This window comes from Melitaea cinxia, chromosome 18, assembly GCF_905220565.1.
Source record: "Melitaea cinxia chromosome 18, ilMelCinx1.1, whole genome shotgun sequence".
Lineage (NCBI taxonomy): Eukaryota > Metazoa > Arthropoda > Insecta > Lepidoptera > Nymphalidae > Melitaea > Melitaea cinxia.
This window is the reverse complement of record NC_059411.1, coordinates 7431603-7459139: the sequence shown is the minus strand read 5'-3', so window position 1 is coordinate 7459139 and position 27537 is coordinate 7431603. Positions and strand designations below refer to the sequence as shown.

The following is a 27537-nucleotide window of genomic DNA, read 5'->3' as shown; positions in this document are numbered from 1 at the left end:
ATTTGGCATGCCTCATTCTATCCTGATCCGGTCCAGATACATGATCTGGTTGAGCCTGACTTTTTATCCAGTTGGGATCTTACTGTTCAAAAGTCCTTATTTACATTTTTTTTTAATGATAAGTTTTTATTGCACTACCCATTCTTAAAGATCTTATTTATTTTTCTTTACACTATATGACATATTTTTCTAAGACATATTTTTTAAGTTGACTCTGGCTTGCGGTCACGTGTGTCTCCCATGGCCCTAACAGTAAAACTACAAAATCAAGGCAGCGTTCAACGTGTTAATGATGATACATAGCTTTTTCTGTTTAGAATAGGAACTAATTGTACACGTTTATTAATCGCGATATCAAAGGGTTAAATAAGAAGAGTAGTAGTTATAAATATTAATATCAATAAAAAGAAGAAGGTTGCTTTAGTAAGTAAATAAATAATCTTTATTCTACACTAAGGACAAATACCTACTAAATATTACCATGAAAAATGTGTGTTAACTTTTTACAATTGGCGGCCATATCGTTAGATAGTGATCTCTGCTAGGCAACCGTTATGTTCAGTATATTATTACCACTTACTATTGATAGGCATAGGTGTACTGAGAATAAATAATAAATATTATATTTCTTACACTTGTACGCGTACGTGGAACCACAAGGAATTACTAAGAAGGGATAATATAAGCATCATTCTGAGTTCCCGGATATTTCGGCAATTTTGCTAACGCCATGTTTACAGAGATCCTTCTAAGTCTATACTAACATTTAAGTTTCAAATTCGGTTGCAATGTTAAGGAATATTATTTTTAATATGCACATGGTCGTCTATCCTAAGGCACTATTAAGTGTTAAGTTTACGAATAGAAAGAATTACACGTACGCGTATCTAAATAAATATTTATATACATAGCTCATACATTGATATTATACTCAGACTCAGGGTATAGGGTACTTAGGGTATGTGTAGGGTAGTTGTATGTTCGTACCCATAATTTTGGACCGAAAGATAGGTGACTGCTTATCGTGCTAACAGGTCAGGTAAATTATATTTGGTACAATATTTTTATTTATAACTATGTGAAATGAAAATATTATTATAGTACAATTTCTTCGTATAAAATCATACTTTTTAAATACAGCAGTTTTTATTAAGATTGATAATCGTTCCAGCTGGTCACAACATAACCGCATCGTAAGAGAACGAAACAACCAATTAGAAGGGCAATTCATAGTCGAGGGCGTCAATTAAACACGGCTCAGTTCGAATATGATTTGTTTGCCAATAAATACCAGCCATTTTCTCGTTTGGTTTGACTAATTGATCACTGTCTCCGTGTAGTTACGCATCGTTTGACAAATTTGATTAAACTGAAACAAGATAATATCAAATAAAATAAAATAAAATAAAAAATATTTTAGAGAAAAGTTAATAAGTTTAATCAATGTTACTAACTTGCAAAGGATATACAATTGATGCAAGGATTATTTTTTATTAGATGTTCATTAATACATACAGACATGCAAGAACAAAAAATAAAACCTAGAAAGTCTAATATAAAGCGTTTCTCATAAATAGACTCAAGCGTATGACCACAACGAGAGCCAGAACATATATAACTGACTGAAAAACAATTTAATAAAACAATAAGATTTCCAGCATAAAGTGTTATTGGTATAAAGTGCTATGGTATTTTAATATCTGCAAATTATGGTTTTATTCATATAACTTAATAAAAAAGGTTTTTTATATTCTTTTTAGGTTCTTTTTTTCTATTTTCTCTTCCAGTCGTGATAAGTTCAAAAAATAGTCGTAAAGTAATTTTAGATGATTACCTATGTATACGATTATAACAAGTTTTGTCAAAATTTGTCGATATTTTATGCAGATTAACAAAGATCTTCTTACTCATGATAGTTAAAAATGATGTACAAAAATTCACATTAAAAACATTCGTAGACCAAAAGATGTATTATTTCATATTTCAACATACAGTATTTCTAATAATAAATCGCAATAGTAATTTTGAAATATTAAATGGAAAATATTCTCTTACTAATCATAAATAAACAATTATATAGCTTAAGACTAGCTACGATATTGTTTACGACATTTCTCAAACGTTTCCGTAAATTGTTATGAGTAATAAAATTAAATTCCTACATAGGAATGGCCCTTACATTGTAGTTAAAACGTTGGTGACCATAATTTTTCCCACCCTACATCGTATCATGCGCAATCTTATACAATTATTCGTATGGTAGACGTAATACGCTTGATGCTATAATAAATCGTGTAGCAGAGACTACAGTTGAAATTATGGCGTCTGAATTATGCATTAACTGTTACACGCTAAAGGTAGTAAACCCGGTCCCCCTATGGAGTGTGTTCGGTCGAACGTTATGTATTCTTGCACACAAATTGTACCAGTTTATTGCATGTTGGCGTTTATGCAGGATTTTATGAGTTTTCGCCGGTCACTTCTTTACGGTACTTGATAATTTGTCTAAAATGTAGTCTAAAACCGTCGCTCAAATAACGACATTCTGTAAATAGTGCGAGGTTTATAGACTGATTATGTATATTGAAGGTTTGTATAATACTAGCTGTGTTTTGCGGTTTCACCTACGTTAATTTGATGAAAATTTTTTTAATGTTTTTAAATCATAACTGTGCAACTAGTGCAATTTACACGGGCGGCGCGACGCGTCATTAATTCATTTGATTTTACATTATCTCCCAAATATACCTAAAAATTTAACGCTACAAAGGACAACAATTTTCTTCGTAAGAATGCCTTGTTGATAAAGTATTTTTAATTCGTAAAGATTCATATGCCTGGCTAATACTAATGTAATAAAATCAGCTATTTAAAACTATGATAAAAAACTATGATTCTAAGATATTCATTGAAATCAAATGATGATTAACGAATTAGTAAAATTAAAAAATCATAACTGTAAAAAAAGTGTGTGTGTGTACTTATGTGAACGCTACGCTATTAAGAAGTTATACCTACTTCGTTGGCTAGCAAACTTTAGGGTGTCGATTTTTTGTGACGCATTGTAAAAATTTACTCTCATAAATTTTTCCTAACGCACCAAAAAAAGTATAACTTCAAAAATAGCTTAATAAAAAAACTGGTGATCCAACTTTTAATTTAAGGCAGTGTAAATGATACATCTGAGCAACTCATAAATGAGGTATACCTGAATATTGTCGAAAATTATACTAATTATACTAATTCAGAATGGTTACGCAAACGAGTTATTCTAGCAACGAAGAACGATATTGTCAGAGAAATTAACAAGATTATCCAGGAGAAGAAATTATATGTACATCTCAATTGACTGAATTATTAAATTCACTACATGTTCCTGGAATATCATTCACTCACTTCAGCCTATCGCAGTCCACTGCTGGACATAGGCCTCCCCAAGTTTACGCTAAAAACGGTGTGAACTACCTGTATTTTACCCATACGCTGGAAGCGGGTTGGTGACCGCTTCGGAGATGCTGCCGCCTGTGTTCGGCTTGTGTATTTTAAAGCCTGTTGGATGGTTATCTCGCCATATCGGTCGGTTTTTTAAGTTCTAAGATGATGGAGGTACCGCGTTTCCCTTAGTCGCGTCTTACGACACCCACGAGAAGAGAGGGGGTTGCTAACCACACAGCATATTACTTATCATATTAGAGGTGAAAACCAAACAATATTTAAATTAAAAAATTACTATGTACATAACTGCTAATTTAAAACGAGAAATGTATTTTATTTTCTTATGCAAATAAAACGAGCCTTCCGTACTTTATTTTGCGTTGCCTTTCTAGAACTAGTCCAGAGTTAATTTCAAGCTGATGCAGTCGTAAGGATTAGCTGGAAGTTTATAATCTCACAAGATTAGTTTCACTTTGAAACTTTTCCATTAGGGATCGACGTTGGTGAGTAGAATTTTCTGTTAATATTGGGTAATTTTCTTAAAATAGTTTTAAACTGATATACAGTTATTTAATAAACTAGAAATATTTGTACCCTAATTAATACTTATACTTACTACGTTACATTATACTTCTATCATAACATTTTAATTAATAGTACCTGGGTGACCGAGCTCCGCTCGGTATTTTTAGTAAATCATGAAGGATTAGTAGTAGAAGAGAGAGTTAAAATGATTCGCTGCCGGTTTGGATGAAGTCTTTTTTAACCGACTTCAAAAAAGGAGGAGGTTACTCAATCCGGCCGGAGGAAACTCAATATATATATATTGCTCTTCTTGATTGCTCTTTCGTCATAGTATATATATATACATCTATACATATATAAAAGCGAAAGGTCACTCATCACGAAATCTTCAAATAATATGTCTTTAGAAATCAACTCCCTTTTCGGGTTAAAACGGGGGAGGGTAGGTTGAATCACTCATCACAAAATCTCCGAAACTATAATTTGGCAAGTAGGTTCCTTATGGGGCGTAGATATCAGCTAAGATCTGATTTTACGAAAATTGATCTCTAAGGGGAAAAAACGGGGGATGGAAATTTGTATGAAAGTCTTATGTTTTTGAAGTAAGAGACTTGAAATTTAAAACGTATGATCTATAGATGGTGCGAAGGTGCCCAAATAATGCATCGAATCTCGAAATATAAAAGGGAAAGGTCACTAACTCACTCATCACGAGAACTCAAAAATTAATGAAATGACGATTCGAGAGTGCTCTTGGAGCCTATTTGAATAAATCTGTTTTTGATTTGATTTGATTTGACTCATCATGAGATCTCAAAAACCGCTGGTCGGTCCATCCATCCAGGATGGACAAAGATGAAATTTGGCAGGGAGGTAGATTATAGTTAGAAAATGTCCGCTAAGAACGGATTTTGCAATATTTCACCGTTAAGAGGGTTTAATTGGGGTTGATAGTTTGTATGAAACATATACAGCAGCTATAAGTTCGCCTGATAGATTATTTATACTCCAGCCTGAAAATAAAACTAAAAATGTGGTGTATAGAGAGGTTTTATAAAAATAACTATTAGATAGTTACAAAATTGTGCCTTTAAAAAAGTTACTCAATGTGATAAACATTTCAAGTGACTGAAATAAAAAAATAATTTGCGTTAAGTATCCTAATAGTAATGCATATCTTCATAACCACGCGGACGTAGTCACGGGCGACAGTTAGTGTATTATAAAACAAAGTCCCCCAAAAGTGTTTGTGATCGATTCCCTCAAAATTTATTGAACGGCTTTTCATGCGGTTTTACCAATGGAGAGAGGGCTTCAAGAGGAAGGTTTACGGAACGACTAAGCCGATTTTGATGAGATTTTGAGTTTCACTGGAAATTTGCCAGGAAAACTTTGTGACTCACTGATTTAAACGCGGGCGAAGCCGCGGGCACAGCTAGTTGTATATAAATATATAATGAAGCAGCTCGCCTCAGGTAATGAATAATATTAAAAAAATATATTAGGAAATCCTTCTTATTAAAGTTGTTACAGTAAAAAATATTTGTGTTTTTTTTGGTTGAAGTTAGTTAAAAAAATAATTTTAAGAGTAAACATTCTTGCAAAGTAATAACCACTAAAACCAACATCCTATAGTACATTAAATTTACTAATAATCACGGAATTTCGTACAATCACTACCAGATCATTGTCATATGTCTATGTCATCCTTTAGGTAGTTACATAATTATATAACTACTATCTACTGAACGGATTTTCATGCGGTTTCGCCAATGGAGGGAGTAATGGAGAGCTTCAAGAGGAAGGTTTACGGAACGGCTTAGCCGATTTTGATGAGAGTTTCACTGGAAGTTTGCCGGGACAACTTTGTGACAAACTGGTTTCAACGCGGGCGAAGCCGCGGGCACAGCTAGTATATACATATATGTATATATATTTTTAAATGTATGTTCGGGGATAACTTCGTCGTTTATGAAAAGATTTTGATAATTCTTTTTTTGTTGGAAAGGAGATATCCCTGGTGTGGTACCATGATAAGGAAACCGAGATCTGATGATGGGATACCAGAGAAATCGAGGGAAACTCTCGAAAATCCGCATAACTTTTTGCTAGGTGTACCGATTTTGATGATTTTTAACTTAATCGAAAGCCGATATTTATCATGTGGTCATATTTCATCGAGATCTGATTATAACTTTTGGGGTAATCTTTGATAATGCGTATTTCTTGAGTATTTTTTCATTGTATTACTTGTCGATGTAATTGAAGTCGATTTATTTTCGTTTGCCTGCAAACATAATTACTAATAATGAATTAGCACAAAATAAAAATAAAAAATAACGATAAATAAAAAATTGATATAAAATACACAATTACAAGATTGAGAGTAATTGCTTCTCAAAACTGATAGGCGCTCCAACAAATCGTGTTTTTTTTGAAAATCATATTTAAATACGAATTACATATTTATAAATATGAATAATATTTTTTTAGCGACAATAATAAAAAATATAAATAAAAATAAAAAATCAAAAATAAAAAAATAATTAAAAAATAATAATGATAAAATATGAATAATATTTTTCGATTTTACCGACATAATAATAAAAAATAAGAACAGCCTATTTAAATAAAAAATAACGAGTGCAATTAGAAAAAGAAAAAGAAAAAATAATTGATCAGGGACATGGGGATTTGAACCATGATCTTCTCGGTTGATCCCGACCGACCGATTTCCCACCGAGCTATTGCAACTAAATTAACAAATGCGAAATTTACCTTCGCATTCTAACGATATTTTTTTCACTCCCTAAAAACAGGGATAAAACGACATTTTCTGAAAATGAATCCTAGCTAGATAGATTTATCTCCCCCGAAACCTCCTATATACTAAATTTTAAAAAAATCGTTGGAGCCGTTTCCGAGATCCAGATTCTATATATATATATATATACAAGAATTGCTCGTTTAATAGTATAAGACAAGCTGAACTGGCGAAATTATATGATGAATATATACATTATTAAGTTATGTTAATGTTAACGTTGGCTAACAATAACGGATACGCAAAAAGACTTATTGAATTGGTGCAATTTTTGGGAAGTTATAAGCATACATATACTTGGGGAGGCCTATGTCCAGCAGTGGACTGCTATAGACTGAGTGTTGTTGTAGTGTAGTTCAAATAATTTGACTTGCTTTATAAGTATCGCTTCAGCCTGTAATATCCCACTGTTGGGCATAGGCCTCTTTCCCCATGTAGGAGAAGGATCAGAGCTTAATCCACCACGCTGCTCCAATGCGGGTTGGCGGATATGTATATTCCCTACTATAAGTAACGATCGCTATCAGCTGTACATGATAACAACCGGGACCGACGGCTTAACGTGCTCTCCGAGGCACGGTGGGGAGACCCACAAGGACTGCAAAAACACCCAGACCACGGCAAACACCTGTATAGCCAATACAAATGTTTGTCATGTGCGGGGATCGAACTCGCAACCGCAAACGCAACAGGTACATACAATCCATGGCTGTAACCGTTGCGACAACACGGCGTCAAATGGAAAAATACAAGAAGCCAATTGTTGTTCATTTCACAATCTTGATTTACCGGTGAAGACAAATATATTTATTATTGTTTGATCTTTTTTCCCAGTGATCATTGTGTTTGTTTATAGTTTGTCACATTTGGTCATCTTTGTGATACGACGGTTTGTAAGGAGGTTAATGACTGCGACACAGTTTTATACTAATGTAGTTATTATCGTTACAAATTTTTTTGCTGTGTACCAAATATTTGAAATAAATAAATATTATTATTATTATATGTCTACGGTGTACACACTAATAAAACTTGTATCCATGTTTGTTGTTCTGCTCAAGTTAAATCTAATTTCATCATTAATTCTTCGTAAGTCACTACATTTATACTATAAATAATACTATAACAAAAACTCTCAGAATAACTTGCAACAGCAAAAAATAATAATAATAGAGACCGTATTACGAACATTTTTTATATCGTGTCCGTTATTATCTAGACGGACATAAGTAAGAAATATATCGCTATATTTTCCTTACTTGTGACTGACGTCTGAAGAACAATTTAGTGCAGAAAGCTTTGCAAAATAATATAATAAATCTGTAGTTTGATATAGTTATACTCGTTTGATTAAATGTAGAACTCTTTTGAGGAAATAAAAAACAAATTGCCTTAAATTGCATGATAGAAGCAGTCATACTTATCCCAAAATTTTCACCAAAAAAATTCAGATTAAGTTTTAAAAGCAATACAATACAATACAAATATACTTTATTGTACAACCAAAAGCATACTCATCAAAATGATTACTTTAAAATTTGTGAAAGTCTATTTAAACTTTTGTATTTTGTATTATTCATTGTTTAGTTTACATTCAAATTATCCCATAATTTTTATGTATACATAAACGGTCAGGGCTCACATACTAATGTGTTTTGCCTGAACGTGTTGTTATTTATTGCCACAATAACAAATATACACAACAATAATCATTCGCAAAAAGCGTTCGCCACAGCAACCGTAATTTGTATAATTTATTTTTACAATACATAATATAAAAGAATTACAAACGTTTTTGTTTCGAACTTATTTCTCACCCCGATATTAATAGCGTGTTCAAGTTTATATTGAATTGAAACAGGCCCGTATAAATGTGAAGCAATTTCGAATTTCCATTATCGCTTACTTCAGCTTATTCATGAATACAATCGGCGTTTTAAATCCATCGGTTCATTTCTTATAAGAACAGATCCATACTCGCTCAGCTGCTCTGCCAACTTGTTTCATTAAATTCAAATTTCGTGTTGTACTTATTAATTCAGCCGGGCGTTTCCCCTACGTCGTCGACTAGGCGAATGCTTTTTATTCTTCTCGTTTTCGCATTTACTCGAAGAAGTTTTCTATAAATAAAGCACTCGAATATCACTCAGTGAAATTAACATAATTAACAAGTTTTAAATCGGCATGATCCGAAGAGAATGCTCCTACTGAATTTTTTACTACGTATAATAAATCAAAGATTGCCGTATTTCAAAGCTTGTAGTAACTCTAGAATAGATTGTTAATTACAGTATTATTAAAACGTAGAAGTTAAAAAATAATCCAAGCGTATGTTTTAAATATACTCTATAGCTATAGATGATACTTAGTTATATAAAAATGTGAATATTGATCTGTTGAATTGCATCTCAAAATATTTATAGTGAGTGTTTGATGAGGCAGTCTGAGGTTTCCAATTTACCTGCACTAGTATCTCCTTTTGTAGGTCAGCTTAGATTTATCAAATGGTATTCTTGGTTATAGTATAAAGAAGGCTATATTTCAAAAAGTCTGAAGTTATATTATAACTTTATAAGTATTAAATGAACTTGTTGATAGCTCACTACAAGTGTCTTAAATTTTGCGAATAAGCAAAGGATTCTCATATTATTTTCGGAATTGTTGCAGATTTACCCTGGATTTGCACCAAAAGCCTGGCTTAAAACTTTCTTGAACATTTTCCTTCTTCAGTAATAATAATTAATGTTCCAACAAAAAACATGTCTCGCATCATCAAAGAGGATAAATAAACAACATGTTGTATGAATTCTAGTGATTCTATGAAAGTTAGTGTACAATTTTAACTTAGAGGTACTATAAGAAGTCCGTAGCAAATCTTTCCAGTCGAATGTCCTTTTAGGCAGTATATCTGAGATGGTGGGTGCTTAAATATATTTCTTTTATATTATTTACAAGATTAAAATCTCTTTGGGTATAGATCAAAAATTCAAAATAGTTTAAACCGACGTCAAAAAAGGAGGAGGTTACTCATTTCGACCGTATATATATATATATATATATATTTGTATGTATGTATGTTCGGAGATAACTTCGTTGTATACTTCAGTTAATTTGACAAAAGATACGAAGTAGGTAGTCTGTGAAATAGGCAAACAATTATGCATTATTAGGTATTTTTAACCGACTTATATATATATTAAATGTTGATAACTTCGTCGTTTAGGAACCGACTTTAAGAATTCTTTTTTTTTTTGGAAAGGAAATATCCCAAGTGTGGTACCATGATAAGGGAACCACGATCTGATGATGGAATCCCAGAGAAATCGAGGGAAACCCTCGAAAATTGTACTGACGACTATTGTGCTTGTTAATTTTTCCCGTCTACTTACGTTGTATAACTTGTCAATGTAATTGAAGTCGGTTTTTTTTCGTTTGCGAGCAAACACAATTATAGTCTTACGTTGTGCTTGAACACTAAGTATTTAATTGGTATACGAGTAATATGGATAGGCTTATTCACTTGCTCATTAATTGCAACTGGCTCTCTTTATTCTTTTTACAAGACCTTTATTTTTAAACACATAAGCTGTGAGAGAAAATATGTATGAAAAATACAATAACAAATGTTTAAATTCATTATTATAAAAGTATTTCGTGTAAACTCTAGAAGTTTATTCTTTTTTTCTAAGTATTTTTTTTTTCTAATCACGATATTGGTATCCTGCAATTTATAATGCTAGGTGTGATCCCGTGGGAACTCGAGATAAAAAGTTATGTCAACTAAACACTGTTCCATCGCAAATACTTCAGCGGTTTTTCCATGAAATAATAAAAATTATTATCTCTGTACCCATCCTCATGAACTTGCGTGTTTATAATATTTATATGGAGTGAACAACATAATTGTTATAATAGTTCGTGATAAGAGTCGGAGATCTATACATATAGTGTGAGTCGCCCGCAGCACAATAGTCACATTGTATGAAAACAAAGTTCATTGTTAAGCAGTTAACTGTAAAACCAGTTTCAAAGTTCGTGTTCAACATTTCACTTAGTTTCAAATATAATCATGTCTCAGTTGAAACTTGAATAAATTTTCATAGGATATATATTGGAATGTTTAGGAAGACACGTTTTTCATAGAAATTTGTTTCATGGAAATTTCGCATAATAAAATCATGATACTGTTGCTAAATTTTAAAAGGAATTAAAATTAACATCATGCTTCGTAGTACATGAAAACGTCATAATCATGTCCTCATCATCATCATCACACCTACATGTTAGGAAAATTTTCAGAATTATAATCGCAAATACAGTAAAGCCGTTAAGCATTAGTGTATTAGATAACTCTACTTAATGTACGAGTATATCTTAATATATATAAATCTCGTGTCACAATGTTTGTCCTCAATGGACTCCTAAACTACTTAACCGATTTTAATCAAATTTGAACACCGTGTACAGTTTGATCCAACTTAAAAGATAGGCTATATTTTATTTTGATATATTATGTTATTATTCAGAAAAGAATAAGGTGATACGAAGTTCGCCAGGTCAGCTAGTATATATATATATATATATATATATATATATATCGTGTATGGCTATGGCATGTGTGGCTGTTTTTTTAGTTCTCAAAAGATATTACTTTCGTCATAAAAATGATTAAGTATGTGATAAAATAATGACGAACATTACAATTAAATGGCATTATTTATTTATACTACAAGTAACACGCAACACAGAGTCATCTTTCATAAGAATATACAAATAATAAGTAATGACAAAGATCCGTAATGTAATCTGCAAGAGTTATTACTTATTTTCTTTTTCGCTAGCTGTGCTCTGTGATTTCATTCGTAATAGCAAGAAATTTTATTAAAATTATAGCATTTATAAGAATAGTCGGTGTTTTAATTACTCGAACCCATTATTAAGTGTTATGATGTATTACCAAACCCAAGAACTTGAAATATTGACATCGGACAATTTTTTGCAATGAACTATTTGTAAGTAATAAAAAAGAGTGAATGGAATCAAGCAATAAATAACTAAGTTTTAACAAAGAAGTAATGTTAATTCACATCTTCCCTCTCTCCGAAAACATACTAAATTTGATTATAAAAACTTGCTACTCAGCAGAATAATTTCTGCTTGTACTATGAACTCAAATCAGTGAACAGTTTTATTTTAAATTAATACAGTAGCAGTAGCATATTTATACGTGATTCACAACCAAGATACAGAATGGTAAAAAAAGATCATAAATATTAAAAAAATAATTTAAAAATACAATTTTTCTTCAATATCGTTATGTCTGTTAAATATATTTCAAAAGTTGTTCGTGTTTTCGGTTTTAGTAACACTACTATTATTTCATTCTATTAAACAGATATTTAATTTTTAATTAGTACTTAAGTTTCAATTGACTGTAATTTTAGCCAACTTTAAGAAAAGGAGATGGTTCTGAATTCGTATTTATTTTTATGTGTGTAGTATTCTTTTTTCTCTAAACTACTGTTTACGGCTTTTTATAACGTATTATTTTTTCTTTCCACTGTTTTGTTATTGTAACAGTATAAATCAAACGCTTAAATTCTATTTTTTAGTTGTTTTTGTGAATTGTTAGGTTTTCTTACTGGGATTTTCCATTCATAAGATTATCAAAAAAATCTGAAGCAAAATATTTATTATAATTTATATTTATTGGATGGAAAGAATAATTATTATATCTCATTACAAATAACTTTGTAGACGTTGTAAATATTAAAAACGACTTATTTTATTGACTTTTACTCTTTGATACATTTTCAATTGCAAAATAAATATGTGTTCTATTTTTGTTACGCTTTAGCCTGTAATATCCCACTGCTGGGCATATGCATCTTTCCCCCACGTAAGAGAAGGATCAGAGCTTAATCCAAAACGCTGATCCAATGCGGGTTTGCAGAATATATTCTCCGCTATGAGTAACTATCGCTATCAGGTGTATATGATAACAACGGGGACTGACGGCTTAACGTGCTCTCCAAGGCACGATGGGGGTGACCCATAAGGACTGCACAAACACCCAGACCCAGATATTTGCATCTGTATAGCCAATATAAATATTTTTGTTATATCTATATTATCCATTTGGGTTTAGTATTTTCTACACTATATTATTTGAATACTTAAATTGTATCAAAGATTATATAGAAAAGAAATAAATGATTTTTATTATATATTATTATTAAAGTTGTAATTAGCTATTGAAAAAATAGAATGAGATATACGTTTTATTCAAGAGAATTTTTATTTAAATTGTATATATAGATTAAATTACATGTATACGTTTAATTAAAAATAAATTAATTCCGATTCTTAAGAAATATTAATACTTATAGGATATTTTTTATAGAATGATTTTTCTTATATTCTTTGCGAAGTACCTTGCCTTTGTATCATGAAGTTTCAAAGCTTACCTTATAAAGAAAAGTAACAGTCTAGCTTTAAATTAGTTTTTTAATTCAACTGTTATATTTATCTCATTAATTTTTCATACAACGTCACCACAAATTGCACGATAAAATTATTAATTTATTCCACAAAAATAACATAAAAAAATAAAAGCAAAAAATATTTGTGGACTTTATCAATGAGTTAGGACATCGCGGTTTGTCATGACAAGAGATATCAACCGTAAGAGCCCTTAGCTCCATTAATATACCAAATATATTGGAGTGAAGTGGGGCATTTTCGTAAGGCTGGGAAAAGATCAAATAGCATGACGTTAGTGCCTTGGAAACGAGGTCAGTGTTTGGTTTGAAATACTACTTGTGATAGTAGACTAGCACCACTTTACGCTACAATGTCTACAGAATCTCAAATTAAGCCAAGGCAATAATGGGAAATCGAATAAAACGAATTTCGGAATGCGTCAAATATTAAATTATCAAGATTTACGTAGAAAAAAAGTTACCATTACTATAGTTGTTTTATTGGTTCAACAACACATTATTACAGTGGTCGCACTGGTTACTGATGTCCATTCGTGTGTTTTTGTGTTCACAAACTTCTGATATAGGATTCACGTCCTACTGAACGTCGACGAGCATGAAGGATTTGTTTGTTTCATCATTCTATAATATTATTATATTATTATCAAGAAAAAATAGTTTGTATTTGTATTTATTATATTTATCACAAAAACTTAAATATTAAAATTAAATTTAAACCCATTAGCTCTCAACAAAATTAAATCTCAAATCATTTTTTGTTCTAATTCTGAAAGCGGCCAATTTTGGGTTATGTCAGATATCGCATACATTTTTAATAATTAGTTTTTGCTAATTTTAAGAAAAGAAAAAACATTATTTATGAGATAATTAATTATAAACAAAGTTTCAAACAAAATTATTTGAGAAGGGTAAGAATTTGTAATACAGCTAAAGGCATTGGGGATGTGATAATCCAGAACTTCTATGCTCGTAGGGGCTAAACTGTGTTAAATTACATAATTGTTGTACAATATTTAATTGGTTCAAGAGAATATGGTCATGTATTTGATAGCCGACCCATCTCATACAAGCCATACAAACATAGTTTTTGTTAATTAACGTTAATATTCCACAGAAGTTACAATTAATTTATCTTTCATTTTAACCTTTACTACTTGGAAGTTAAATTAATTTTGCTAGTTATTTTTGATAATCTAATGTTTAACTAGCCCGTTGGCGCAGTTTGTAGTGACCCTCTGCTCCGAGGGTTGTGGGTTTGATTCCCACCCCGAGTTTGGGTGTAATATAAATATTTATTTATATATTTACATTGCTTCAGCCAATGTTTCATGTTCCGTAGTGACGACTAGTGCGTTTGTTAATTTTTTTCGTTTACTTACGTTGTATTACTTGTCGATGTAATTGAAGTCGGTTTTTTTTCTTTAGCGAGCAAACACAATTATTGATTTGTTGGTTGAAGATTTACACAAAACAAGAGGAAATTCTTCTTTTTTTTACGTCCAAAAAAAAATAAGTGCTAATATCCAGCAAGAGTTATTTACATATAAAAAGCGTTTATTATCGGATCGTGTTATAATTGCTTCAACAGCAAAACGAATTACCATTTCTGGAATGCATGCAAAATAATTACACATAAATCAAAATGCACATAATGATATACAAACAGCACAATTAACAGGTTTATTATTGTAGTCGATTTATTATTTTAATAAAGCTAAGGTAAACTTTTAATTGGATCTTTAAAAATTAAACGTTTATAAACAAGTATAATAAATGATATAACAATAAATCGATCATATCAAACTTGGCTTTTACATAATAAACCTAGAACTGGTTATCTATTTGATTATGATAACATGTGTAAGTTTTGTAATATCTTTAATATTTAATTAAATTATTAATTAATTTAATTTTTTCTTCTTTTTGTACATTAAAATTTAGTCAAGATAATAAATAAATAACTAAAATGGATATGTTAGCTAAAAGTCACTCGGGTAAAGATTTTAAGTCATTTTGGAAGCTAACAAAGAAACTTAATGTCGAGCCGCCCTGTGAGTGTAAAGGTGTACACGACCCTGTTGACATAGCCCACTTGTTTCAACAACATTTTAAAGTAGATTCACTACTAAGGCAATCTATCCGGATGCCCAGTGTTGAGTCCGTATCTGGTGACATCACCGTCAGATTTACCGAAAAGTTGCCACGGCTATATCATCTATGAAGAGATATAAGTCACCCGGCCATGACGGTTTCAGCATTGAGCATTTACAACAGCAGGTGTATTCCTGCCTCGAATTTTAGCTATGGTTTTCAACCTTTGTATAAGTCACTGCTATTTACTTGAAGACCTTATATACCACCACTACAATGTGAAACATTCAGTATCTTTGGTTATTGGTATAATAACCAACTCAACAGTGTATTTTATTTTTATTTATTTTATTTTATTTATTAGGTTAGCCAACAGTTGTTTACACTGATTCACAGACATTTAACATTTAAATATAATTAATACATAGCACAAGTGCAACAACCACTTATAGGCTAACACCACATGCAAAAATCACCGTTGCACTTAGTGAAAGATAGATTATGGTTGCATTAGATAACACAATAACCCAGCAATAATCACATAATATCAGATAAAGTTTAGGAATTACATAAAAACACATCATAATGTCATCATTACTTACAATATAAAAATTTCACAATTGATAGAAAAATTGATTCATAGTACATTAGAGACACAAGTATTCACGTTTCACAATTTACAGAAGCATAATAAATAATTTAAAAGGAAGAAAAAAGAAAAAAATAAGTCACATACTAAATTCACACTTAATGAAAATAATATTAACTTGGTGGGTAGAATGTAAATAGCAGTGATCGACAGTGTATAGAATATGTTGCGGACAAAACATGCATTAAAAATGACTGGATGTGGCATGGCCACAGAAATCCAAATAATAAGACTGACTCATTATTTAGACTTCTGCGGGCATGACACTTCAGAATAGCACAGTGATACGTAAATATAACCTATTTCCCCTGTTCTGCTTTTAGTTCTTAATATGTAATTCATTTATTTATTTACTCATCTCAAATTCATTAATATATATCAAATAACGTATAATTAAGAATGAAATCACTTTGGTTTAAAACAAATAAAATAATAAAACAAAATAAAAATAATAATTAAAAATGATATCAAATAATAATAAAAAAAAATTAAATTAAATCAAATTTAAAATTCATCATTGCATGCATGTTTAATACAACTATACCTAGTAGTAAGTTAAAAAATGGAAAAAAAAAATATTAAAAATTATAAATCTATAAATTGGATCTTAAATACTGCAATACAACTCTATAGAACATTCCGTACGAGTCAAAGTTGATATCAACCATATCACTGCAAGAGTTTAAAATTTTACAAAGCCGGCACACCGGCGAATTTGAACCCAATACCGTTTTTCGCAGAGGAGGGCAGAGAGGAGTTATGGTACTGCGAGGGATCCTCGATGGAACGTAAAATCGGAAAAGACTTAGCAAACATCCACTATCTATCATTCCTCTTATTAATTTATAAAGAAAAAGCAAATCAATCAAATCCCTACGCAGTGCCAAAGAGTCAATATTAAAATATTTCAGTCGAGATTCGTATGATCGCAACTGACTGGTCTTCTGCACGGTATAAGCAAGATGCCAGAGAAAACGTTTCTGTACACGTTCAAGTTTTAAGCAGTGCGTTGCATAATGTGGTCTCCAAACCACACTGCAATATTCCAAAATACTTCTAACTAAACTATTGTAAACTAAAATTTTGGTTGAAGTATGACGGAAACCCCTTACATTTCTAATAACAAACCCCAGAGCTTTGACTGCTCTACTCACCATACCATCAATATGTGGAATGAACGTAACTTTTTTATCAAAAACAACACCCAAGTCGCGAACCGTTTCTACCTCTTTTATCAATTCTTCGCCCATGTGATAATTTGAATCAATAGTATGTAATTTACGCGAAAACTTGACATGTATGCATTTTTTTGTATTTAAGTGCATTTCGTTACTCTTACACCACTCCATAAATCGTTCCAAATCAGATTGAAGTAATTTAGCGTCATGTTCACACTTGATGACCCGTGCAAATTTTAAGTCATCGGCATACATAAAAACACGCGAATACAAAAAGCTACCAACTACGTCATTTATAAACAAATTGAATAAAATGGGACCTAAGTGCGAGCCCTGAGGAACTCCGGAGGAAATTGAACATTCTTTAGATTGGGATCCATTTATAACGACAGAAAAAGAGCGGCCAGATAAATAAGAAGTGAACCAAGAGAGTAATGTGCCTTCGATACCGTAAACCGACATTTTATATATCAATAATGAGTGTGGAACCCTATCAAAGGCTTTAGTGAAAGCAGTATATATGACGTCATACTGTTTACCGGAGTCAATTGATTGCACCAATAATTCGGTAAAGCCTAATAGGTTGGTCGCAGTCGATCGCAGTCGTACAAACCCGTGTTGATCCTCGCTAAGATATAGTTTAAGATGGTGTTGGATAAAAGGACATATCAATGACTCAAAGATCTTCGCGAAAGTAGAAAGTATAGAGATAGGACGGTAATTGGAAATTAGATCATTACTACCTGTTTTGTGTATTGGGACCACTCTAGCGGTTTTCCAAGCAGTAGGAAATATACCCGACGAAAGAGACCTATTAAATATTAACGTCAAAGGAAATGCAAGAGATGATGCACATGAATTAATAAAAATTGGTGGAATTCCATCAGGGCCCGCACCCTTCCTGGAGTCAATGCCCTCCAGTCTCTTAAGCACGGTTTCCTGATCTATGTTCGAAATACCTAAAAATTGACTATTGTTGCGAAGTGAGTTCAGGAAAGCATTAGAGCAAGTGAGGTCCTTTTCCAATTTAGGGGAATACATAGAAGAGAAGTAGTCAGCGAATAAGTTGGATATTTCAACGCTATCTGATAATACCGTTAACCCGTCAGTCATATATTTAGGGTAAGCACTAGTACCACCACGTTTGTTCTTTATATGCGTCCATAACAATTTTGGATTTTCTTTGATTTTTGCTTCTATACTTTCTAAATATGTATTATACAAAGAGTTGGCAAGTTTTTGACAACGTTTACTGATTAATTTTAACTGAAGGTGATCCATAGCATTATTATATTTCTTGTAACGACATCTTAATGTATTCTTTTCTTTCAAACATCTTATTATTTCTTTATTAAACCACTTAGGATACCTTTTAGACCTTGATTTATGTAATGGGATGCATTCCCGAATAATTGCACGCAAAACATCGTAAAATACGTCAACCATTTTGTTAACGTCAAGATCCACAAAAAGAGACTCCCACTTCTGCTCCTCCAAGCGTTTAACTATATTATTGTAGTCTGCTTTGTAAAAATTTGGTCTTACATTTGGGGTATCATATGGAAGTTTGAACTCTTTCTTAAAAGACAAATCTATATCTAGGGGTGGATGTAACCTGTCGACCGCGCTTAAAGAACTACCTGCCTCGCATATATGACCCAACAAAGACTCCGAAATTAATACCAGATCCAGTATGCGCCCTGAGAAAATTTTTATCATATTTTGTTGAGTGAGTCTATTCATATTAACGAAATTAAGGAGACTTTGGCATGTAGAAGGCAAATTATCTCGATGACCTCCATCCCAGTCAATAGCCCCCAAATTAAAATCACCTATCAAAACAACATCACTAACATTACAGTTGTCAAAGACGTAATTACAACTATCAATAAAATGTTCGAGACTAGAAAGGTTTACTGGTGGTGGAAGGTAAGTTGCACATAAAGCTATTTGACGAGAGGCCTCAGATTTCCCAATATGAAAAATAATCCACAAGCACTCATTGTTACTTTCCCATTGAGTAACACGCCTTGAGACTATTTCTCTTGTTACAGCAACCAATACACCTCCTCCGTCCTTTTTGTTAAGAAAATTGGAACTCATTCTGTCTCTCCTATAAACAATATACCTGTCATCAAACAATTCATTACTCATAATTTTTTCATTTAACCAAGTCTCATTGAGAACTATGATATCGTAGTTACTACAGCACAGATTTTTATAAAATAAATTAGTTTTTGTTCTTAAACCTCTACTGTTCTGATAATATATTTTTAGACTGTTGAATGTAAATATTAAAAGTTTTATTAGCATGCAAATAATAAAGAAAAAAAAGTACTAAAGTCAAGTTAACCTATTTAAAGTGTCCATGTTCTTAATTAATATATAAGCAGAGGTCTCACATTTTCTTGCAAAAATTCTTCCACTTCTAATCCACACATACTTATAGCCCATTTCTTTTGCTTTAATTCTGGTAGCAGCATGAAGAGCCTTATTTGAAGGTGATAAATGCTCAACAACATACACAGGCAATTTAGGTCCCATAATACCTAAGTGGTTAGTACACAGTCGTTCTTCAGGATTAGATTTGTTGTACTTTATAACAGATGCAAGTAATTCATCGCGGATTCTTGGGGAAGCCAATTGTATAATTATTGATCGGGGACGAGAGCCCGAGGTAGCAATCTTGGCAGTCCGAGTGCAATGCAAAACATCTGTATTCTTTACTTCGCTGTGTACTGTCTTGGCTAGTTGGGTTACAATAGTGTACAAATTTTCATTCTTCTTTTCAGGCACGCACTGAATCTCCAAGTTCGAAGACCGTGACTGTTGCTCCAAGTAGTTGATGCGTGTGTTAAGACTTTCAACCGTTTGCTTCAGCTTTTTATTTTCCACCTCCAAATTTTTTACTTTCTCGGTTGTAGCCTCTTGTTTCGTTTTGATTTCCTCAAACTTTTGGTTTATAAAAGACATTGATTCATTCATATCTTTCATCTCCTGCTTAATTGGTGCAAGTTCTTCACTAATGGCAATCTTCAGACTATCATTGAACTGCTTCAGCATATTGCCAAATTCAATCTGTAACATTTCTTGAATAATTGATTTTAGATTGTTCTCGCCAATTGTAGCACCTGGCGGTGATGGAGAATTTATAGCAGGTCTTTTGCATCCCCTGCTCATAGAGACATTCCGTAAGGGTGTGTTGTCAGTTCTAGCAGTCTTCGGAGTACTCATCTTGCAATTAGGACACTTCCAGTCGGAGGTAATATCTGTGCTAATAACTGACAAGCAAGAAAGATGGAATGACATTCTGCATTTAGCACAAATAATAAAATTATCATCTGAAGCACATTCCTGCCGACAGCAACCCCATGCATTCGACTCAGACATAACTTCTTCAAATTAATTAATAACTGACCACCAAAGATGATAATGTTCGACGACAACGTTGGTCTTGTGATTCACTTATGTTACTTTGGCTTCTTGTTAAATAAATAAACAATAATTCCTCACAATATGTACAGTACTGAGCTTGCTTCCTTTATTTTCACTTGATTAAGACTTTTTATGGAAAAAAATGGAAATTTATGTTACAGAGATACGTTGTACGTGCACGCTTAGTTAACGCCACACAACAAACGTGTACAGTGGGGAGTATCGTTTTCAAATGTTTACCGATTGGAATGCGGGGTGAGGCAGGGGGGCCTGAGCTCGCCTCGTCTTTTCAACCTATACAATCATGAATCATCTGATCGATGAGCTCAGTAACTGTAGCATAGGGTGTCATGTAGATGGAGTGAACATCAATAATATTAGTTATGTAGATGACATGGTGTTGCTGGGCCCATCGGTCAGTGCATTAAGGCGATTACTGTCTATATGTGAAGTGTATGCTGAGAGTCAAGGACTCAAGTACAATGACAAGAAAAGCGAAATTAAGGCAGGTGCAAAAGGCTATAAAACCATACTTGAGGCATCGCTCTGCGGATCACCGCTACTTAGGGTGACCAGCTTTAAGTACTAGAACATTGGGTAACCGAGAACTTAGGAGATAATAAGGATATAGACAGGGAGCGAAAGTCACTGTCAATTCGCTGCAACATGCTGGCTCGCAGATTTGCACGTTGTACAGAAGATGTCAAAATAACTTTTTAAAGCCTTCTGCCAATCATTTTATACGTGCAGTCTGTGGACCAGCATAGTTTGCGTGCTTATAGTGACCTCTGCGTACAATATAATAATTCGTTTAGGATGCTGTCGGGGCTGCCGTGGCGCTGTAGTGCCTCAGTGCCGTTCGCGGAAAGGCGCGTCGATGACTTTAAAGCTATCACGCGCAAGAGGTGCACATCATTACTTAACCGTTTCCACGGCAACCACAATAGTATTCTGAAAGTATTTGTAGATCGATGGGAGAGTCCAATGCTGCGACATTTGATAAAGCTCCATGTGATATGAATGTAAATATAAAAATGATATTATTTTAAATTTGTTGTACTAATACTAGGTTATAAGAAACATTGTTAATTAACACTATATGGGCTAGTCATGAAATAAATGTTATTATTATTATTATATTATATAATATATATATTGTATGTTTTTTGTAACGACAAAGAAATATAAAAAACCAAAGAGAAAAGAGACAAGAGATTTGAAGAAAATTTTATCGGTGATCGATACACTTGAAATAGTTATTTGACATATACGCTTCAGCCTGTAATATGCGACTACTGGGCATAGGCCTCTTTCCCCATGTAGACCTTAATCCATCACACTGTTCCAATGCGGGTTGGCGGATATATTCCCTACTATGAGTAACGATCGCTATCAGGTGTACACGATAACAACCGGGACCGACGGCTTAACGTGCTCTCCGAGACACGGTGGGGAGACCCACAAGGACACGATTTTTTGAGATTTGACATATAACGATATCCAATGAAAAAAAAAGTATGTGTGCAATTCACACATGGCAGAAGTCAAACTTCTGAAAAGTCGTAGTAAGTTAGTTTGCGATTTGTTCTATCGACGATGATCACGGTCTCGTGAACGCAAAACGCATCGCTTACACATTTTGAGCAGTAATGTATTCTATCTCATTCTTACCTATACATTTATGTGTTTCTTTCTTTATCGTGACACATTTTTCATTTCATCGAGTTTCAAACCACAACGATTCTAAAGAAATTTCATTTCAAAGAAACTTCATTTATATTCTTTCTGTTTCATCATGAAACTTCTTTATCTATCAGATATTTCCATTCGTAACATTTGAAAGCAAAAACTATACTCTGTTGTTAGTTATTAATTAACTACTGCTTGTGTACTCAATTACTGAGTCGATTGCGTGTTTTAGATAAAAAAAATTGTCACCAATCTTCAACCCTTAAGACAGAAAATAATTAAAATTCCTAGTTAAATTGATGCATGAAGTAAAAGACAAATTTCATTATTAACTCAACTACAGTAATTTTTTCCAAACTTTTTCATTTATAAGCATAATCAATCCGATTTCTATGCTTTTCGTGACTAAATGTAATAATCTGTAACTGTTCCAATGCTAGGCAAGGCCTTCTATTAATAAAGAATAAGGAGTTAAATTAATAAATAAAAGTGTACCAATGCGTGTTGGCGAATTTATATTCATATACAATCAAATCATACAAAAAGTGTCATGAATATTTCGGTTGTTCCTTTATTCAGAAAATAAACACTTATTTCAGTCAGCCCTAGAAATAAGTATTCCTGTTTGAGCAAACGTTTTTATTCAAATATTCTTATATATGTATAATAATGACCCGATAAATACTATAAATCAATACGAATAAAACAATGGGAGGTTTTAGTATTATGTTATGAGACAAAATTTCTTTTCATGTTTTTTTCCTCAAATATGTGTTATTATGGCTGCTATATTAATGATATTTAAAATTAGTAAACCTGTTTATATGAAGTTTTGAACTCTATCTTGTGATACATAAAAATAGCGTAGTGTATGTTACGAAACGCTTCAAATTTTAGTGTAAATCTGATTCACGATTTTAACAAAAGCGTTTAAGTATTTCTTATTAAAGATCTATGCTGAATTTATTCCGTCCGTTGTGACGTTAACCTTTCTGTTCTATTTTTAGCTGATTGATATATTTTCAGACTCGAAATTGGAAAATGGTCCTATAATTAAAGCTTAAATATTCACACAATTTTAATGGCCACCAAACAATTTCAAAGTCTATATTGCCATTAATTTGGTCTTCTCTAATTAGAAAACTTAAAATAATGTTCTTTTTAACCTAATTTTCAAATGCCATTTCGTAAAGTAGATATTCATTTTTAATGTTACCCTAACAGATTACTTTATTTTGAACATTTTAATAGTAACTTAATTAAGTTCCGCACAATTTTTGTAAACACATAATTTATGTATAGAACAACAAAATAGGTGTTAGTTTTAATGGAGACAGAAATTAATAAATGATTATGAGTCTGCATTTATCATGACGGATCCTAAAAAGGTTACGTTAGATATTTATATTTCGAGCGTCAAGAAAAGGTTGAATACTCTTATAACTAGTAACATACAAGTTTAGTAGAATTAGTTCCTTGAAGCAAATTTATAAATTAATTCTCATTTGATTAAAGCAGCACTCCAAACGTGATATCGTCGTACATTATTGTAATAAGAGTACTTTGGTTCCTTTGACGGAGCTACCGTCGTGTGTAACCCCTCATTTTCTTTACCGAAATATAAAGGAGGTCTTACAAAGCTTTGTTTTGCATCGTTCGCTCGAAGAAAACCTCTGAAAGGCTGGCTTTTTAGATAAGACTCTCCTATAAATTTTCAGCATAGGGTGAAACACTCTGAGTTAAACTTTTTCGGTGAGAATTTGAGCAGCTGGCACGATTTCCATTCTAGTTTTCGAGGGCCGTTTTATGGCTATGGAGTTATAATTGAATTATGTACGAGTATAAAGGATTTGAATAAAATGGGCAAAAATGCAATTATGAGGCGAATCAAATTATAACGATTTCAGTACGTAAGTGACCTTTTTTATCGGCGAGCAACCCTTTACGGTACATTTAATATGTATTCGAGTTATTAGGGCAAGGGTAGACTAATGTTGCGGGTTGAGATAGTTCGAAAATTCCAATCTGAATGTGTGTTTTGTGAAGTCGATATTGTTTTACGCACTGGTGACTCGTAAAAATCAAATAGAGAGTGATTCCGTTTACATGGTATATCAGTTTTCGGATAATGTTCTAATTTATTCTAGATGAGATTAAACATGTGCCTTTATTAAAGTTTAAAGTTGGTTTATGTTAGATTGTTTTGTGTGTTCAAATAAACAAACCTTTTAGGCCCGGGAAGCGCAATTACGTATCGCACTCTAGATGTCACACCGGAACGCAGAACTTGCTGGCGAATATGTAAATAATAATCTATATCATATCTCGCGGTACCTTGGGATCGATAACGTATGCGTGATCATAAACAAATATTTAAAAAAATATTAATAGTAATAAAATTTTCTTCAAACAGGGATAGTGTATAGAATAATTTGTATTTATGTGATAAGAATTCACTTAACCATCGTTTTAAAAAGTTTATAAAAGAGACGAAATTCTTTCCAAGAACCTTTTAAAAATTTACATTAAAAAGAAAAGTGAAACAGCTACTATAATTTTTTGCTGCACGTACAAGATCTACTTTTTAAGGTTCAGAAATCGCTATACACTCATATATCAAAAGGCCCCCAAGCGTTTTTTTAAGATGGGTATGAATATTCCAGTTAATACTCAGAAAATAGCCGAAAAAGAATACCGGTACCAGCGCCTTAATTATTATCGCTAGGTCTTTTATGTAATTCTTATCTTGTCGCCTTTTTTACTACTGATAGATAATTAATTAACTGAAACATTCTACGATCCGCACATCGTTTATGTATCCAGTTGTTACTTCAACGTCAAGTGGAGATATCATACATATAATATTGTACTAATCATAGGTTCTAGATAATGTCTATTTAAGTAAAAGTTAGTAATAGCATACTATTTTCTTGTTTGTTAAGTTTGTAAACGTATCGTTCAATAATTAAAATAATAGTACCAGTGATAGGTACTTGGCTTATTTTAACGAAGTACATAAACTGTTTTATAAACTCGTAAATGAATTATTATTATTATGTTTGGTTAATTTGTTACGATTACGATTATAATTTAAACGTTTAGTTAAAAAATCACTTTAATTAAAAATACACAAGTTGTTAAAAGCAAAAGCTTAAGCTTTAAAGTATAATTTATTGTATAACAATGTACGAAAACATAATGAAATTAGTTAAATTAATGAACCTAAAGTTTTGGCGCTACAACATATTTTGTGATACTTTCGTAAAATAATTTAGACGTTTCAGTAAGAGAAATATTCCAAGACCGGAAAATAGTCTTGCGTGTATTTTAATTAATATACTTGTTACCATTTTTATTGTTATTAAGTAATAAAAATAAAACCGATAGTAACGATATATTTTGTACTATTACGTTATTATTTCGGCTTTTGTGCCAGTTTTAGGTTGCCAAACATGAATCGATTTTTATTTCAATTATTGTCAGGTCATGAATTAAGCTTATTCGTTTATGCTGCTAATAATGTACTACGGATCTTTTTTGATACTTTAACCTAATGAAAGATAAAACCAAATTAGGCCTTTTATTTTTAAAACCTTTTATTTTTAGTATGTAAGTACGTACACGTAAGTTTTATTGTAAAGTTGTAGGTTAGTTGGTAGGCACTGTTACTATTATTTTCATAGCTTAAGAACTTTAACAATAGATTGCTCGCGCTATGAGCATTTTATCGCCCGTGGCATAACAATCGCGTTAGTCCAAGTAGCAGCCCCTCCGCATGTCACCTCCTTATTTTAGAAATTAGAAGAAATTCAGTGCTTGGGTGACTGCAGGAGGCAACGATTGTTGTTAGTGTCACGTTTGGCGGCAACTTGCTCACTGTGTGATTATTCACGTAAGTAAAATTCGTGTGTTTAGATTTTTAGTACAGTTATTATTAATAGTTATCATTGCGTATAATATCTTTCTCATGATAATATTTTAACAACATGAAGTTAAGTTCGTTTTATTATGTAATTCATGAATTATACAAAATGAAGAAACAAAAAGCACAAACGCGTGTTTGGAAGAGAAGTATGATTTTGAAGAAGCTGCTGCACAAAATGTATTGGAAATGAAAATGATAAGGAAAGTGAACGTAATGATCATAATACCGATACGGGTACAATCAGCGGTAAAATCTGACGAGTTCTATCCTATTCATTTTTTGAAAATCATATCAAAAATTGACCGCTCCAGCGGGATTCGAACCCGCGTCTCCGACTGACCGTGTCGGCGCTCTAGCCAATTAAGCTATGGAACGATGTACCCGCCAGAGCGAAATTCTTGATATGATGATTTTTATTTTCGGTTTAAGCGAACCGTGGCGCCGTCTATAGTGAGTTCTTTACAGAGACCCGTAACTATTCAAAGTTTCATATTACAATGAAAATCTTTGACAGGAGACGACATCATGCTATTCTTAATATGTACGATTTTATTTTTGTGTTACCCACACATTAGGGATTCTAAACATTTTTTGAATATCATATCAAAAATTAATTGATTAATTACTTAATTGGCTAGAGCGCCGACACGGTCAGTCGGAGACGCGGGTTCGAATCCCGCTGGAGCGGTCAATTTTTGATATGATATTCAAAAAATGTTTAGAATCCCTAATGTGTGGGTAACACAAAAATAAAATCGTACATATTAAGAATAGCATGGTGTCGTCTCCTGTCAAAGATTTTCATTGTAATATGAAACTTTGAATAGTTACGGGTCTCTGTAAAGAACTCACTATAGACGGCGCCACGGTTCGCTTAAACCGAAAATAAAAATCATCATATCAAGAATTTCGCTCTGGCGGGTACATCGTTCCATAGCTTAATTGGCTAGAGCGCCGACACGGTCAGTCGGAGACGCGGGTTCGAATCCCGCTGGAGCGGTCAATTTTTGATATGATATTCAAAAAAATGTTTAGAATCCCTAATGTGTGGGTAACACAAAAATAAAATCGTACATATTCTATCCTATTGTTGATTCAAAATCATTTTATACCAGCAATTTGAAAGTATATGCTGGTAAATAACGAGAAAGAGAGTTTAAGAGCGTTAGTAAGATTGCACGCGCCTTGATTAATAATATCAATAATAATAAAATAATATAAAATAAAATAACAATGTATATAACTAATTATAATAATTACTTTATACCAATTAATCTCACTAA

The 27537-nt window shown here is 32.4% G+C and overlaps 1 protein-coding gene across 1 annotated transcript in view; it reads right to left on the bottom strand.

The window, feature by feature from the left end:
• LOC123662230 (synaptogenesis protein syg-2-like) overlaps window positions 1–27537 on the bottom strand; it is a 119663-nt gene that overhangs the window by 66358 nt on the left and 25768 nt on the right. The gene's annotated exons all lie outside the window — the stretch shown is intronic.